The sequence below is a fragment of the Rhinopithecus bieti genome, unplaced genomic scaffold, assembly GCF_001698545.2.
Source record: "Rhinopithecus bieti isolate Rb0 unplaced genomic scaffold, ASM169854v2 scaffold_5476, whole genome shotgun sequence".
Taxonomy (NCBI): Eukaryota; Metazoa; Chordata; class Mammalia; order Primates; family Cercopithecidae; genus Rhinopithecus; species Rhinopithecus bieti.
This window is the reverse complement of record NW_016805433.1, coordinates 1707778-1727438: the sequence shown is the minus strand read 5'-3', so window position 1 is coordinate 1727438 and position 19661 is coordinate 1707778.

The window sequence follows — 19661 nt, the reverse complement described above, 5'->3', positions numbered from 1 at the left end:
TATCAGGAATTCTCTGTTTCTCTGTTAGAGTTGTGAATGGGTTAGTAAGACTGTCTAGCTTTTGTTTTCAATATTAGGAGACTTATTCAGCTTTCACACTTAAGCCACAGTCAGCAATGTTAGCATCAACAATAAGAAAGATGGTATTTTGTACTTCATTGCCCAAGTCTTTTATCCTTTTTCTCTGTTGGCCCAGAATTCAAGCAAGGAAGAAGAATGCTATCTTCTTTGTGCCTTTCATTGATTTTTTAGGAAACTTTTCTTCCATGGTATGTGCAAAGTAGGTAACAATATAAGAAAAATATCTCTATACACATGAGAATAGAAAGTTAAGAGAGTCTTGGTTTCATATAGGAGACAACAACCAATGCCAGAAAGAGTCAAAAGTGGAGTAGAAGCTGAAGAAAGAGTCAAATATGGACACCCAGAAAGAGTACTGAATAGCATTTTTTATCCAGTGGAGATGAGAATCTATTAAAATAGTTTTCCCTTTTATTCCTCAATAAGGTTGACTGTGATGATGAGATGCGATTTTGGGGGGAGGGGCGGAAGTTTTATTCTTTGTTAGATTTCTGGCCCTGGCATCTTATCTTTAACTTTTTCAGAAGTCATGGTTACATACTTAAATTTGCCTAGTATTTTTTTTATCTTTATGGTTAGCAGCTCGAAGATAGCTTGATCACTTCTCTGACAAGTTCTTTACCGTATTACAGCTTTTAATTTTGAAAAGATTTCAGTTCAGAATTTCAGTAAGTTCTCCAACTTACTTCATCTCCCTTGTGAGCAATAAAATTAAAAGTCTTAATAAGACCATTCAATTCAGAAAACATGATCTGGATACCTACTTGATGAAAGGCAAACAAGTAATAGATAATTCTATTGGTGATGTTAAATATGTCAAATATTTTGTGTATAGTAATTCTCTAATATTCCCAGGAAGTCTTTTTTTAAAATTCCGTTTGTTTCCTGTGAGTTCATGGTAAAAGAGCATCAAAGCCAAAGGACAGTAGTCACTAGGTATTTTCAGCAAAGTAAAGGTCAAGAGCATCAAAGCCAAAGGACAGTAGTCACTAGGTATTTTCAGCAAAGTGAAGGTCACTTTATTACACAAATGGCTGTTTTCTGATTTAATTTAAAATAGAATCACACCTAGTTGAAACATCTCCATGTCAGCAACACTTGAAGTTTGAGAGAAGCGAATCACAAATGGTGTAGTGTTAATAATCAACTTTTTTTTTTTCTTCAGTGAATTTCTGGCACAAGGTATTCTGTGATACTGATTTTCCCTCCCTTTTTCTCGTATAATTTCCAAAAGCAAGACTCACAAATCTTAAGTGTATGCTTTGATGAGTTTTTATAAAAGTATAAACTCATGTAACTAACAGCAATCAGCATTTCTCTTTCCAATTTATACCTCTCTCCCCCAGAGGCAGTTACTCCTTTAATTTCTAGCTTTATGGAATGTTATCATTTGTTCCTTTTTTAAAATGACAAGTAAAAATGGTCTACATTTATGGTACGAAATGATGTTTTGATATATGTGCATATTGTGGAATGGCATCGTCAAGCTATGTACACATGCATTATGTTGCATATTTTTTTGTGGCGAGAAAAGTTTTCAACTATGCGATTCATTGTTATTAACTACAGTCACCATGATGTATAATATAATAGATCCCTTGAGTTCATTCCTCCTGACTAAAATTTTATGTCCTTTGACCAACCCTCACCCTTGTCCCCCACCACCCCCTACCTCGCCCCTGCCCACCATGATCCCCAGCCTCTGATAGTCACCATTTTACTCTCTGTTTCTATAAGCTCAACTCTTTTAGATTCTACATATGAATGAGATCATGGGTATTTATCTTTCTGTTCCTGGCTTATTCCACTTCATATACTATCCTCCAGGTTCACTTACTTTGTCACAAATGACAGAATTTCCTTCTTTTCAAAGGCTAAATAGTATCCTATTGTGTATAGGTATTCCATTTTCTTTATTTGTTCATATGTTGATGGATACTTAGGTTGATTCCATATCTTGATTTTTAGGAATAATGCTGCAATGGACATGGGATGACGTATATCTCTTCCACACACTGATTTCATTTCCTTTGAGTATATATCCAGTAATAGAAATGCTGGATCATATAGTAGTTCTATTTTTAATTTTTTGAGGAACCTATATACTGTTTCCATAGAGGCTGTACTAATTTACATTCACACCAACTGTGTGCAGCGGCTCTCTTTTCTCCACATGCTCGCCAACACCTGTTATCATTTGCCTTTTTTTGATAATAGTCATTCTAATAGTAGTGAGGTGATTCTTCACTGTGGTTTGGATTTGCAATTTCCTAATCATTGGTGATACTGAATATTTTTTCAAATGTCTGTTGGCCATTTGTAGGTCTTATTTGGAAAACTGTCTACTCAGGTCCTTCACACATTTTTTTAAATAGGATTATTTGTTTTCTTGCTGTTGCGGTGCTTAAGTTGCTATTAATAATATATTTTGGATATTAATCCTTTCTCAAATGTATGATCTGCCAATATATTCTTCCGTTCTGTACTTTGTCTCTTTACTTTGCTGATTGTTTCATTTGCTATACTGAGGCTTTTAGTTTGATGTAATCCCATTTGTCTAATTCTGCTTTCATTTCCTGTGCTTTTGGGGTGATATCCAAAAAAGTATTGTCAAAACCAATGTCATGGAGCTTTTCTCCTATGTTTTCTTCCAATAATTTTATAGTGTCAGGTCTTATATTTGAGTTCTTTAATCCATTTTGAGTTGTTTTTATATGGTATAAGATGAGGGTCTAATTTCATTCTTTTGCATGTGGCTGTCTAGTTTTCCAAGCAACATTTAATAAAGATACTGTCTTTGCCCATTGGGTATTCTTGGCATCTTTGTCAAAAATTAATTGATCATAAATGCTTAGTTTTATCTCTGGATACTGTATTTTTTTCCATTGGTTTTGTATCTGTTTTATGCCAGCACCATGCTGTTTTGATTACTTGAACTCTGTAGTAGATTTTGAAAACTGGTAGTCAGGTAGTATGATGCCTGACTTTTTGCTCAGGATTGCTTCTGCTATTTGGGATCTTTTGTGATTCCATATGAATTTTAGGATTGGTTTTTATATTTCTGTGAAAAATGTCATTGGAATTTTGATAGAGATTGTACTGAATCTGTAGCTTGCTTTGGGTAATATGGGCATTTTAACAATATTATTTTAAACAATATTTTAAATTATTATTTGTTCTTAAACATTGCAACAATGAGTTAGACAGTTGATGTGTTTTTATGTCTGGCTTTGTCTGCTAAGCATAATGTTTTTGAGATTCCTTTATTTACTGTGCATCAGAAATTCATTTCTTTTTATTTCTTGAGTATTGTTCCATTGTATGAATATGTTACAGTTGTATATCCCCCTCCTGCTGATGGACATTTGAGTTTTTTTCAGTTTTAGATTATTATGAATAGGGTTACTCTAAACATTTGTGTATAATATTTTGGGGGACATATGTTTTATGATTTCTTTTCAGTAAATATGTAGGAGTAGAATTGCTGGGTCATAAGGTAAGTATAATTTTAAGAGAAACTGCTTAATGATTTTCTACAGATGTTGAACAATTTTACACTCTCAGCAGCAATATCTGAGTGATCCCAGTGATCTGCATTCAGACCTACATTAGGCATTATCACTGTTTAATTTCAGCTATTCTAATGAGTGTGAAGTGATAATCTTGTGGATTTAATTTGCATTTTCCTGATGACTATGTTGAGCATGTTTTTATGTGCTTATTGGCTTTCACATATACTCTTCTGAAGGGTTTTCTCAAGTCTCTTGCCCATTTTTAACTATTATTATTATTTATTGTTGTTATTTAGATAATATGGATACAAGTATGATTTATGTATTATAAATATTTTCTTATTTTGTGGGGCTTGCCTCTTTCTTCATTTCTCTCTCTCTCTCTCTCTCTTTCTTTTTCTTGTTTTTTGACAGTGTTTTACTCTCTTGTCCAGGCTAGAGTACAGTGGTAAGCAGTGTCCAAATCCTGGGCTCAAGTGAACCTCCTATCTTTTTTTGTTTTTTGTAGAGACAGGGTCTTTCTATGTTGCCCAGGCTATTCTTGAACTCCTGGCCTCAAGAAATTCTCATGCCTCAGCCCCCCAAATTATCTAGGATTACAGGCATAAGCCACCATGCCCAGTCAACTTTTAATTTTCTTAATGGTGTGTTTTAATGAGCAGAATTACTACATTTGAAAATGTCAGATTTATTATAATTTTTTTCTGATGGTTCCTTTTTTTTTTGTTCTAAAAAATCTTATATAACTAATTGCCAAGATACTCTTTTTATGTTTTCTTCACAGAACTTTATATTTTGACCAAGGTCTGTAATCTACCCTCAGTTAAATGTTTGCAAATGGCCTGAGGTATAAATCATGGTTCCGTTTTTTTCTATACAGATATACATTTAACCCAGCAAAATATTTTGAAAAAAATTTTCCTTTCACCGTTGAATTCCCTGTTGCTGACACCTTTGTCAGAATCATTACAGACTCTGTAACCTGTTCCATTAATCTATTCATGTACCCTAATACCAACGTCACACTGTCATGATTATTTAATGTTTATGGGGAATGTCAGATAATATTGCTCCTCTAATTTCATTCTTCCTTTTTAAGATTCTGAACTGAAATTTTTAATGAGTTGCTTTGAGTACTTATATGAAACCTACTATTGTTCCTGTGTTCTCATAGAAAAGTATTTTTATGAATGGGTTATTGAAAAAATCAAACAGATAAATATGCATAAATCTTTTAACCATGCTTCCTATAGGCAGTGTGTAACATGCCACGAAATTTGCTAAGCGCCTTAGAGCAATTCTTTTGTGCAGTGAAACAAGTTTCCTGACATGTGCGCCATCTGCCGGTCGACATTTCCAATGGCATCATATCATGGTGAAGAACTCTTAACTTCATTTCTCTCTTTGTTCATTCACTGTCTTCAGCGACAGATTCTCCAGCCCAAATCTTTAAGATACACACACACACACACACACACACACACACACACACACACACACACTATTGTTTTATATTCCATTTATATCTTTTGCTTCCTATCTACTTTTATCCTTCATACCTAATTACCAATTTTCCCATTTTCCCATTTTCAAGAGCTTTTTGAAATGAATAGCCCGGAAGATTCACATCTCCACCCAGCAAGCCTCAGAGAACTGTAAGAATGGCTGTTTGTCAGGTCATTGCCAACCCATTTCAAACCTCATTAAAAATAATTAGTTTTAGTGTTTATTAAACTACCCTGTGTAGTGTCTAAGCCTAATGGGGTCCATTAACAGCTTTCAAAGTTGTGTTTACATACGATAATTTATAAATAGAAAAATTTAAACACAATGAATACATTTTGCCTCACTATGCTGTTGCCATTTAGAGTGTTTAGAAATCTTGACAAAGCATTGAATATATATGCTGTAGGCGCAGAGCTATTCTTAACCAGTATAGTAGTATCTCTTTAACATTGTCAACAGAAGTGCCTAGTTTTTGAAAGCTGACGTTTTATTGGAATGAAATGGATGAATTGGACTCTGTAGATGTGGAATTCCTCCTCCCCCATCATGCCTGATTTTAACTGTCCTGATATATACAGAGCCTAGATATAGTGATTATTAAGGGATTTATTTATTTATTTATTTATTTATTTATTTATTTTGCAATCTCAGCTCACTGCAGCAACTGCCTCCTGGGTTTAAGCGATTCTCCTGCCTCAGCCTCTCAAGTAGCTGGGATTATGGGCATGTGCCACCACGCCTGGCTAGTTTTCGTATTTTTAGTAGAGACGGGGTTTCACCATGTTGGCCAGGCTGGTCTTGAACTCCTGATCTCAGGTGATCTGCTTGCATCAGCCTCCCAAAGTGCTAGGATTACAGATGTGAGCCACCATGCCCCACTGGATTTTTTTTTTTTTTATTTCAATCAGAGGCTTTGTTCTAAAATTGGTTTTGTAGTTTGGCTCTGTTTATAAAATTGTTTTATACTTTTCCTATATATGTAATATTTGACTTCTCAGACTTTGATTTGTCAGGATATTTTAAGCCTCAGTCAATGATGCATCCATGACACACAGCATCCATAGGTGCTCAGTACTTTTCATGTATTATTTCATTTCGTTATTATGCCCATTTATAGATGAGGACACTGAGCGCAGATGGCTGAAGTAACTTATTCAGATCATAAGCATATGGTGAGTGAAGCCACAAGTTTACCTAGGTTCATCTGACTTTATAGTACGAGGTCTTAATACACACCACTGCCTGTTTCTCTATTTTACTGCCTTTCCAAATAAAAGCTCTGAGGAAGCTTTCAATTAATAATTTTTTTTTCTAATTAAGATTTGTGTTGTAATATGCAAACAGAGTTGTAGAAGAATTGTTTTAAAAAAACAAAACAAACCTAAACATGTGTGCATGTCCATGACTCAATGCTGCCTCTCGGTGGGGTCTTTTTTCCATAACAGTCTTTACATCTTCACTATCCCATTAGCTTCTGGGCAAGTCATATTAACTAAATCTGTAATTTCCTGCAAGTATTACCATATGCATATTTCTCCCTATTTACAAGGTTTGATTTTTCTTATTAACATTTTCTAATGTCTTATCCCTGGTCTAGGGGAGAAGTTTACTACTTCTTTTATACTATCAGGCTGGAAAACTGTGAGTGGCTGATGTGGAGCATTCTCTCCTTTTGTATGACAGATAACCGTTTATAAAACAGAAAGTAGCCTGGCACTTTTTTTGCCTTAGATCTGATACCTTCTTTTTATTAGGGGTATTATTTCATTATTTGGACACACTATGTGTTCATGTGTAAGAATGCTTGTGGTGGGGTAGTAGGGGACATAAGAAAGCCGTGCTAGAGCCCGTATTCATCAGTGAGTCCTTAAGTATACACTTGATTTTTCTTCCTCTGGGTGCATCCCAAACTCATTTCTGAGAATCCAAGATCTAAAATGCCTGAATCTGTGGACAATCCAGAGTTTGGCAACGAACCCAAGAAATGCCTGGAGATAATGCAAGAAACTTAATTAATCAAGCTTATATCTGCCAGAGTTTTAAACGGACTATTGAGTTGCTCAATAACAGATCAAATTTGAGCAAAAAGAATAGCATATGGAAGCATTCTAGCCTAATAAAAAGAGAAACTCATGAGAAAAAACTGGACTATTACACTAAGTTCACAAGTAGTATAAACTTAGATCGGTTCCATAAGCCTCTCTCTACCAAAGCAATGGTAATGCCTCTCTTGAATTTAAGCCATTTGAGGATCAGGATAGAATGTTACACATTGTCTTATGGCTTAATAACAAATTTTAAATCAGTATATCATATAGGGATTTCAACCTTTTTGACAGAATAGTCCTTCAAAATACTTTTATACACAACTTAATCCATGTCTTGTTTTCAATGTGTATCATAAAGATAAAATTGTCAGCATTTTGTATATATTAGTTGTATGTAAAAACATTATATCACACTCTTTCCTATATCCAACAGAATATAAATATCATAGCCAATTAAGACCCACAGATTTCCTTTTAAATAGTGTAAGTACAAGCTCAGTTTTAACACATGGATATATTGAATTATTCTGTTTGCTTTTTGAATCTTTCATTTCAGTTCATTACCCCCCATTAATATTAGTACCCAAAAGTTAAAAAAGAAAGAATGTGTTTAAGAGTTGTATCATTGCTAAAAATTTATCTGGAACATACTTCTTAATGAGATAAAGACATGGCTCAAATGGTGTTTGATAAGGGGACACAGACACTTCAAAAGACCATCCCTGACCCCTAGATTAGGTTAGACATGCTTACTATATGTACCCATTCTACCCTATGCCACTTCTTTCTTACTATTTTGATTACTTGTTTATTGTCTGCTTTCCTCACTAGGCTGTAGGTACCTTGAGGATGAGGATAAGGACCTTGTTATCTTATTGTTTCATTTCCAAGGGCTAGTCCAGGGACAAAATAATGGTAGGTGCACAATGAATATTTGTTCAACTGATTTTGATTGAGGAATCAGTAAGTGAAGGAGACAGAGTATGAGGTGGCAGAAATATGACTAAGAGGGTGGAATAGTTCAAATACCAGTGATCAAAGTACAGTCATTAGAAATAATATATTGCAGTTGCATTGGTGATGGGCAGGTCATGTATGACTTTGGAGAATAAAGTTTTAGTGGAAGAGTGTTAATGAGAGTTAGATTGTAGAGTATCTTAAAGACTGAGAGATAATGAAGGAGAGGCTGTAAAAAAATGAGAAATTCAATGGATTAGAGATATACAGTGTAGGGAAAAGAAGGTTATGTCTGAGTTCTCTGAACAGTGTGCTACATGATTAATAAGGGGTAAATAAAAGGATTACTAAGAAGTGATCAGCCAACTGAAGTTGGAAAACCTGAATTTTCAGGTGGCCAAATTTACATAGTTTCATAACTTTCTCTGAAACAAATCAGCTGAAACCAGGATAACGGGAAGTGGGTAACGGAGGCAGTCCAGGATTTAGGACTGTATAAGCAGAAGGGTTAAGGAAGTGATGGGGTTGAGAGCACTATTAAAGACCTTACCAATAGGACCAAATATGAAAGGTCTCAACACACTCAGCAGATATTTCCAAGCATTAACAACTCTAAAAACGATAACATTTCCTGCTGAAATTGCTTCTTTTCCAAAGCAAAATATGTTATTCTCATGTCTTGAACATCTGCTGCTAGGGGAAAGAAAAGTCTCAGAAAGCTCAACATGATATGCCAGTGTTCAAGTCAAAGTAGCACTAAAATCACTGAATGAATCAAGATGAGCTCATCCAAGATTCCATTTTAGGACATATCTAGTCTTCTACCGATGGTTGAAGTGCAATGAAAATTGTAACTAAAAATATCAGCCTCTTTTGATGCCATATACTACCATCCAGTCTGAGATGTAAAACCAATACAAGAGAACCCAAATTTCTCTAGGCAGTGGCTTTTATGTTGGATGTTTCAGGAAGGTTTGTTAAGATGTCTGTGAACTCAAAACTTTTAAAGGTGTAGCAGATGGTGGTTACCTTAGCAACTGTTGCAGTGCACTATACTTAGACGTTTTTCTCTGAAAGCTGATTGTAGAAATACTATTGTAGTGTTCAGATGTAGTGAAAAGAAAAAATTAGAAGGAACCTAAACTGAGGTAAAGGTTTATCATAAAGGTGACATCATCAAATCACCATTACTAAATTGAAGTTTCATTTTTAGGTTTTATTTAAGGCAATAATTAAAATGAGAAGTAAACATTTTACATAATGCATATATTTTGTACTACTAGAATTTCATAAAGTTGAATATTTTAATATTTCTAGAAATCATACTAGCACTAATTATTGCAAAGTCAGCAATTAATGATAGCATGTTAAATATTTGTTACCATACCCATCTCTAAAAATAATGATCATGTGACAAATAAATATAATCACAAGTAGTCTTTTCCATTTCTCATTCTGGAATGAAATGGAATAATTACCAACATTAAGCTATTTTTTCCCTCTCATAGGTAAGTGGTTCTTGTACTTTAGTGTATAATAACATTCAGCTTTAACAGGTTCATCAGGTCATCTGTATCAGAGTAATTTACAGTCCCTGATAAAATGCAGATTTTCAGTTCATGTTCTCAAACATCCTGATTCATTGGGGCTGAATATTTTCAGTTTTCCAAGTTGTTCTGATGCATATGGTTCCTACAAAACACTGAAGAAACAAACTGTCTCAGCTTGATACACCAGGGAAGTCTTGGGTCACTTTGACAAATGACAGACTCCAAAGGATATAGATAAATTTAGCAGTGATTGTGTGAGTTTGGAACATTAAAAGGCTACTAACATTTTCTAGAAAACTCATTGTTTAGAAAGGATAATGTAATTACTAACAAAGTAATTAAAATGGTATTAATCATTTAAAATGTTTTGAGACTTTGTAAGCATCATTAAAATATATTTTAAATTTCTAAAACTTAATATTTTTATTTCTTCTTACTGTCAAAGGCATTTTATCTCATCTCTGCTGTAAATGGGGCAATATAATGAAAAGAATTAGGTTTTTGCAGCCAGAAATCTGTGCATTCCAAGCTCAACTCTGTCATATAATAAGATCATAGGCAAGTTATTAATGATTTTCTAGGGCCTCGGTTTTCTCCTCCATTAAAGTGGGGATTATTTTAAGCTACAACCATGGATGATTGTAAATGATTATATATATTTATATAAAAAATATATATATATAATATATATATATAGGTCTTGGAATTAATATTTCACTCAAAATAACTGCCTCTTTTTTCCCTCTCTTCCTAATATAAAAAGGAGCACTTATTCAGTGTTAACAATTTTCTGAGTTTCTGATTCATTAGTTTTTATTGCTAAAGTTAAAACTAAAGTCTTCAAAATGCCTCAAGATTAGCAATAAATTGTGCTCCTAATTTTCTTCTATGTATTTTATGGCATCTTTAATTTCTGCTTGATTTATTTGAAACTGTGTCTTTAACAGTTTAGGTGTCAAATAGTGGTTCTAATGACAGGATGTGACATCACTGTATGGAAGGTTGAATATTGCTGTTTCACAAGAGGAGGTAGCTACGAAAATTATAAGATGGGATGTTGTTTCACAAAAAACTAAGTAATTCCATCTCATAAATATAGGTGAAAAATCTTGTAAGTCTATAGTTTGGATTTTTTTACATACAGTTCTGGGAATTTTCTGTTATCAAATTCTTATAATGAATTAATGATCTAGAAAAGTTGTGGTAGAGGAATATATATAGTCATATATCTGTGTGTATATATATGTGTGTATATATATATACACACATGCACATATGTGTGTGTGTATATATATATATATCCATTCTTGTACTTTTTCTGCTCAAACATAAATTTTATTTCTTTAACCAGAAATTACTATTTACTAAGTGTTAAATCTCAGTGTTCTGGCCAATCTTCTCTATCATAAAAGATGACTTTTTTCCTTGCCATTTCTTGTAAGTAATCTTTATTATAGTTATTCAATATTATGCTTCATCTCCATAATGAAAGAATGACATGAATTTCATAGTATAGACAGATTAAAAAACACTTAATATGAATGACCAGACATTAATGACAATGAGCCTTTATAACAAATATGTTTTTTCTTTCTTGAATTTTCACAAATGGTGTACCTTTATTAAGGTGTATCTTACTGTTTTCGAGTTATCGCTTTGTATTAGATATACTTTAAAGTTGATTTCCTCATATCATAATTTATATGTGATGATATACTATTCACATATTGAGGCTCAGAAATTCACTTGTCCAACGTTATACAGCTGGTAAATAGAGGATTTGGGATTTGAACTCAGATCTGTCAGAAATCAAAGCACCTAGGTTGTTACCCACATTACTTTCCTATGTTATATAGGAATTATATATGTATATATTCCCCCTTATTAAAAGGAGAGAATATTTAAAGGTAGAGACTATACTTTTAACCCTATGGTATCACCATTAGCAATGACATTATATGTTTATCCATGGATGCCAGATGATACCCTGTATTTGTATAAAGGTTTCTCTAGTGATTCTAGTGTACAGCCAAGCTGGGAAATCACTTATAATTGTTGCTCAATAAACATTGATATATATAAATGGGAGACAAAAATAAGAAGTACTGGGAGTACTAAGCATGAAATACATCTGTTTATACAGTGAATATATTATTTTATATAGGAATACCATGATTATATTGTAATGTTCCATGAGAAATCCATAATAAAATATTTTACATTTGTGGTTTTACTATATAAGAATTTATTTTATAATACCATTTTGAAGAGGAAATAGACCAGGACCCAAACACCTTGGATCAAAGGCACTGTTCTACCATTTAATAGCTTTATTCCATTAAGGAAATTGTTTCCTTTCTAGCCCTCAGTTTGTCAATCTGTAAGATGGCAATGATGTCACCAATAGTCTGTACTAATGACTAATTTAATTTGTCAAAGTGCTTTACTGAGCATGGGGTATGATACATTAAACCTTGCACTATGCACTAATCATGATGAATATAAAAACTCCTTGTCTTTACCATCTAGCACCATTACTTAATAAAGGTGCTGAGCTACTGCCAATGCTTAGAGTAAAGAAGCATGTTTAGCTATTTATATAAAGGCATAGTAATTATGTTTCATCGTTCAGTCATTTATTTTTTGTTCTTGAGTGCTGTTATTTTAAAAAAGAAATAATAGTGTGCAAAAATACATTTTTAAAAAAGATAATGTGTCTCTGCGCTTATAAAGCTTAATAGTCCATTGAGAGAAAAAGATACATACCAAAGATGCACAGAAATTATAACTATGATAAAGCTGTGGAATAGAATAATATAATACTAGAAACATAACATCAGGGAGACCTGACCCAATCTGAGAGATCAGTGAAAGCTTCCCTAAACAAGTTATGCCTGAGTTAAAATCTGAAGAATAGGAGTTAACCAACCAAATGTGGTGGATAAAGATGGGAACATTCCTATTAGGGAAGCAGCATGTATAAAAGCCCTCCAAAAGATAGAAAGAAAGCCAAAGTGTCCAGAGCACAGAGAAAGGAGAGAAAAGGGGTAGTTAGTGCCACTCCATGCAGAATCCTGACTTCTGCATGAGGATCTGAGTAAAGAAGCATGTATAGCTATTTAAATAGAGTTATAGTAATTATGTTTCAATGTTCATTCAGTCGCTTATTTTTTGTTCTTGAGTGCTGTTATTTTATAAAAGAAATAATAGTGTGCAACTTCTAGATACCTGTAGTCCACGACCAAATACCACCATGTCAGTATCTTAACCCAGTAACCCAACACTAGGCCATGATACAACCTCGTAGTCCTTGCTATGTACAACATTCTGCACGTTATAATCCAGTCTGTAATCTAGAAATCATTTGCTCCAACATCCCTATCTAGCATCAGTTGAATGACTACTTTGTGAAGTTCCATTCATGCCAACCATGGAATTGCTCCTAGATTGAGGTTTATTTTATTGACAACTTTTTACTCATTATAGCTTCTTGTTACTTGCAAGGGACTCTGAGAACTTTATCACAGTTAGACTTTCACATTGTTTTGGTGAAATCTTGGGGCTGAACAAATTATTCCACCAGTTCTTCTGACATGAGGCAACACCTGTTACCATTTGCTATGCTCAATTGGCCTTGAGGATGCCAAGTTCACAGCCTGCTTGTGCTGGTAGTTAATGCTCACAAAAGACCCCCTTTTTCCTCTGCTCTGGACTTTCTCTCTTCTCTCAAATCATCATGCCGCATAACTTTCTGGACCACCACCGTCAGTTTATTTTATTTTTTCTGTGTGCCATTTTTAATGTTCTTCATATACAAAGACATCTGCCTGTGTTTACAATCTTTAATCCCAACTGACACGATGATCTGATTGTATATACAATAAATACTTATGATCTTATGTCCCTTATTAATAGAATAACTGGGACACCTTGCATATTCCTGAGGGTTTTGCTACAGTAATGCAATCCCCTATTCCATGTTTAATATCACTCTTCATGATACCTGTGATCTCTATTCCTATATATCTCTTTTCTCTTCTATAATCCTAGAATTCATGATGATTGTATATCATCATGGACAATAATTTATATCCTAGGATGATTATAAAAGCAATCTCTTCAACTTGGCGCGGTGGCTCCATGCCTGTAATCCCAGCACTTTGGGAGGCAGAGGCAGGTGGATCACGAGGTCAGGAGATCGAGACCATCCTGCCTAACACAGTGAAACCCCGTCTCTACTAAAAATACAAAAAATTAGACGGGCGTGGTGCCAGGCACCTGTAGTCCCAGCTACTCGGGAGGCTGAGGCAGGAGAATGGCGTGAACCCAGGAGGCAGAGCTTGCAGTGAGTCAAGATTGCACCACTGCACTCCAGCCTGGGCGACAGAGTGAGACTCCTTCTCAAAACAACAACAACAAAAAAAGGTGCTACTTAGATTGAAACCTCAGCTATGTATCTCTCCTACAAACTAAAAGCTAATACTTAGCTGTCTCAGAATGTACTGATGTCACAACGCAGAGAAACAGGTCAGAGATGGAGCTATTCATTTGTTCTTTTGTTCCAGAATATGTTTGCTTGTTGATTTTGTTTTTCTCATAGTTGCAATAATTTATTGTACTTATGGCTTCTTAATGATGAGACAAAATTATTAAATGATATGACCAAAATTATTAAATGGTGAGGACCAGGCACAGTGGCTCATGCCTGTAATCCCATCAGTTTGGGAGGCTGAGGCGGGCAGAACAATTGAGGTCAGGATTTCGACACTAGCCTGGCTAACATGGTGAAACCCCTTCTCTACCAAAAATACAAAAATTAGCCAGGTCTGGCAGTGTGTGCCTACAGTCTCAGCTACTTAGGAGGCTGAGGCAGGAGAATTGCTTGAACCTGAGAGGTGGAGGTTGCAGTGAGCTGAGATCATGCCACTGCACTCCAGCCTGGGCAATAAAGTAAGACTCCGTCTCAATAAAAAAAAAAAAAAAAAGGCATTCTCTTCTTCCTTTGAAGCTATAACATTTAATGCACACAAACCTTAACAACCGAGTTCAGTGTCCAGACAATGAGTAACAGATGATAGCCTACTACCAATCTACACTTAACACGACTAGTATCTCCTTGAGTTATCTCCGGTCTTTGTGGCCCTTTTAGATACTTAATATTGTTAAAAAAGTATTCTGACATTTATTAACATTGTAAGGAAGGCTTTGTTCAGACCTATTGTGATCGATGTCAAGACTGTCACAATAGAGAAGAGAGATTGGATCACTTGTGAACACAACAAGGATACTAGGCCAATCTACCTTTCTTGGCTTTGTCCATAATTATGCCAAGACATTTTGGATACGTTTTGAGTGTCAAATCCATGAGATAACATGTTGCCTTCACATGGAAAGAGACTAAGATATAGGAACTCAGGGACACAGCAAGGTTCTTTCCAATGGAAGTTGTATTACCCCACTGGGTGGAGGATAATCCTTACACTGACAACAATGGCTGGCATTCACTGAGTACGTAAGTGCCAGAAGCTGCCCTAAGAACTTCATAAGCCATGCTAAAACATTCTCAAAAAATCCTTTGTTAATCGCATTCTGTGGGTTGTCTTTTCACTTTTTTGATTATATCCTTTGCTGTGCAGAAGCTTTTTGACTAATATGATCCCATTTGTCCATTTTTCTTTGGTTGTGCTTGTGGGGTATGGCTCAAGCAATATTTTTCCCAGACCAATATCATGGAGATTTCCCCAATGTTTTCTGTAGTAGTTGCATGGTTTGAGGTCTTAGATTTAAATCTTTAATCAATTTTGATTTGATTTTTATATATGACGAGAGACAGTGGTCAAGTTTAATTCTTCTGCATATGAATATCCAGTTTTTCTGCACCGTTTATTGAAGAAACTGTCTCTTTTCCCCAGGGTATGTTCTTGGCACCTTTGTCAAAAATGACTTCACTTTAGGTGTGTGCATATGTTTCTGGATTTTCCATTCTGTTCCATGGGTCTGTGTGTCTGCTTATGCCAGTAACATGCTGTTTTGTTTACTATAGCTCTTTAGGCCAGGACTTGTTGAAAACTTGGCTGGATGACTATTCTTTGTTCACCTGTATGGTACAAAATATGATGAATAATTACTGAGTATGGTTCCTAATTTATCATGTACAAAACTCTAAATGTCCCTCTCCTTCACTCCCCATCCCATATATGTTGCAAGATGTTGAAGGGAAGTATAAAGCTGTGTAAAGTTTTTATTAGACTTTCTCTCTGACCAGAAATTATATACCTTCTCCCTTTTAGTATATTAAAGGGAGAACTTTTAAAAAATCCTACCCTCAGTGCCTCAAATAAAGAAAGGTGAGAATTTTGTGATCAGATGTCATCATGGCCTATATTTTCTACCCCAGAGGAGATTATGAAAGTACTTTCTCCTTACTTTGAAGCTATAATTTGTCATGTCCTTAGTTCTAGGTATGCAAAAATCCTTTTGTGTCCATCCTTATCTTTAAAGGTAAGAATAACACTATGTCAGTCCAAGAAGAGAGAATAAAAAGTACAGTAGAAAGATTATCTACTAAATCTTACCTAATTCAATCACACTGAGATGCACCAAACTACATGTGGCAAGCAGTCTCTAAAAGGATCCCAATAATTTTTCCTCTTGGTACCTACGCCCGCATGTAATCCCTTTCCTTGAATGTATGCTGTCCTAGTGACTTGCTTATAACCAACAGAGTATGGCAAAGGGGACAGGATGCTATTTCTATGATTAGGTTACATAAGACTGCGACTTCCATCTTGCTAGTAGAGCCTCTTCCTTATTAGCTTTGATGAAACAAGCTGCTATGTTGGAGAGACTCGTGTGGTAAGAAACTAAAAGAGGCCTCTGGACAACAGCCAGGAAAGAACAAGGCCCTCAGTCTAACAACCTATAAAGAACTGAATTCTGCCAATAACCGCGTGCATTCAGAAGCAGATTTCTCCCTAGTTAATTCCTCAGATAAGGCCAAAGCCCTGTCTAGCACCTTGGAGAGACACTGAAGCAGAGGATGAGGTTCATTTGGGCCTAGTCTCTTGTTCCATGGGAATTATGAGATAATAAACATGGGTTACTTTAAGTTACTAAGCTTATGGCAATTTGTTAAGCTGCCACATATAACTAATATACCAGACTAGCCCTTGGGAAAATTGGGAGGTTAAATAAATAGAACAGAGTTGCATTTGCTGAACAAGTCAATAATGACAAGGCTTCCTACATGCATAGGCTTCCTACACTCATTGTTCACCTGTTTATAATCTAATGCTTGAATATAAATGTACTAGAAGTGATTGTGCTTCTTCAATAACTTCTACTTGGTTAAAGATTTTGACTCATGTACACTTACTAATTATTTCCATCTACTGCCGGTTCAAAATCTTATGCTTCTATAGCAGTACCTATTTAGTTCACTAGCTTCATCTTTGGTGATATAGTTGAAAACCTTCTCTGGCTGGCATGTTTCCTCTGGCAGCTGGATGCTTCACATTATTATAGAGCTGTGTTTTCCTGTTTCTGACCCAGTTTCCTTCTCCTAGAGAAGTCAGCACATCTTGGTATCCTGTGTAAATTCTCCTGGCCTGGAGGAGCCTGGGATGTCTAATTCACTCCTTCAGCCCTGTTACCTTCCAGTCACCTTTCTCTTCAGGCTTCCCTGAGTCCATTTCTCTCCCAGCCCTACCTGGGCCTGTAGATGCACTATCACCATGTAATAGTCCACCCCCTCTTCCTTCTCTCTACCACTATCCTCAGGCTTGTCGTGAGGCATCTGCCAACGGTGATGGGCAGGTCAAAATGGCTTCAACTCACTGACTAATCACAGTGGCTGAAAGCACAGAGGTTAGAGTAAGACAGTCCTAGATGTAATTACTGATTCCTTATGAGCTATAACCATAAGCAAGTTGCTTAATCTCTCTTTCTCAATTTTTAAATCTACAAAATGAGTATGTTAATGCTTTGTGTGAGCTTTTTTGCCCCAATCTTTATTTCTCATATTAAACTTCCAGAAATATCTTTTTCATTTTACATTTTCATGGTTTCAGAATTGTATAGACTCATGGTTCTGAATTTCACTCTGGTTCATTTTATTAATCACTCATGCATTAAGATTTTAGTAAGTGGTTATATATAGCAGATTGTATAACAAACACCCTGAATTAAAAGAATAATGAAATTTTATTCCTGACCTCAAAGTTCTTATAGCCTAGAATGGAAGGAATACAATTATAAACAACGCCATTAGTTAAGAAATAAAATATGTGCCAAGAGCTTGAGAAAATACATGTGTGAACAATTAGCTTGGAATCCAGGGATTCCCAGAAGAAGTGACAATTGAACTGGAACTTGAAATGTGAGTAGGAATTTATAAGTTAAAAAGCAGTGGAGATGATAGTGTAGTTAGAGAAAACAAAATCTGTAAAAGGCGCAGCATTATGCAAGAACATGGCAAGTTAGAATGTTAGGTAAAGAATTGAGAAGAGAATATTTTTTCATCCAGGGAGGGGATAAAGGGATGAGAAAGTAAACTGTCATCAGATTGAGAATGATCCAGGATGTGGTATCTAAAGGTGACAGAGAAGTGGAGGATGACTAAAGTTTTTAGCTTAAACAACTGGCAGCTGGTTTCTTGATTTACCTGCCTGTCATTGAGCGGCCTGTTACTCCCTCTCATCCTGTTCCATTCTATGAGATCCATCACAGCGTTAATATCTTGGGTAGCTTTTTTGGCTTTGGGAGGCCTACTTGAGTATATCTTTCTGTCAGCTGGCTTGCCTGCAAATCATTTCTCCATTTATTTTTCTAGGGCTCAACTCTTATTCCAATTATATCACCTGTCACTGGAAGAAGAATGACTGATAGTGTCAATGCAAATAGAGTATACAGGTGGAACAGATTGTGGGTCGAGGAAGAGTGTAGATAGAAAACAAGCTGTGATTATGTTGAATTTGGGTATAGGGATCCAGTGGATCTCTAACCAAATGTGTCAACCAAGCAACTGGAGATCAAAGCCAAGAGAGAGTTGATGAGAAATGCCTGAGATGATTTGTAGATTAAGTAGATTCAAAGTGGGAATGCTGTTAGCTGAAGCTGTGAGAATGGGTGTGGCCACCTAGAATATGTAGAAAGTTAGACCATAGAAGGAATAGAGACACGACCCTGAAGATAATTAATATTTAAGAGGTGAGAATACAGTTGAGGTATCCTCCTGAAGGCTGGTAAAACTCTCTACATGAATGGCATGGCTATTGATATTCAAGCCCTAACAGCTAGAATTTACATTTGCTAGCAAATACTCCTAAAATGATTCACCTATCCATCAGCCCTATCAGATGAGGCTGGAATAGCAGGGGTTTGGTTTTTTATTGTTTACTGTTTGTCCTAGAATACGTGGGCACAATTTCTTCCAAGTGCTTCATGTTAGAATGTTTCATCTCCACATAGTCAGAATATTCTAACTTAAATCATAAACCTAAATATGTAGCATTAATATATACTCTAGATTCAAGATACCCTGTTAGTTCTTAGAGGATATGTATTTGATTTAGTGTTGTATCACTTTTATTTGATATATTTCACTGGCATGGAACATAGAATTATTTATTCCATGCCTAAGAATCTTGCAGGACAAGATTAGGGAGATAACTAACAGGGTTGTCTGGCCTTGAACTCATATTCTATCCTGGGTCTTTTTTGCCTGAATGAGGAGCAGATGTTTGTGCATTATTCTCAATGTTCTGGTTCTCACAAGTGTCTATTCCTACTGTAGTATTCTAATATGATTCCCCAATAAAATCTTGTAGTTGTCAAATATTCTAATATCAATTGCTGCAAAACAAACCACCTGAAATGTAACGAAGTAAAACAATAACTATCTTATTACATCCTTGGATTCTGTAATCAGGAATTTGGACTCAGCACGGTAGGGATGTCCTGTCTCTATGATGTCTGAGGCCTAAGCTGAAAAGACTTGAAAGACAGGA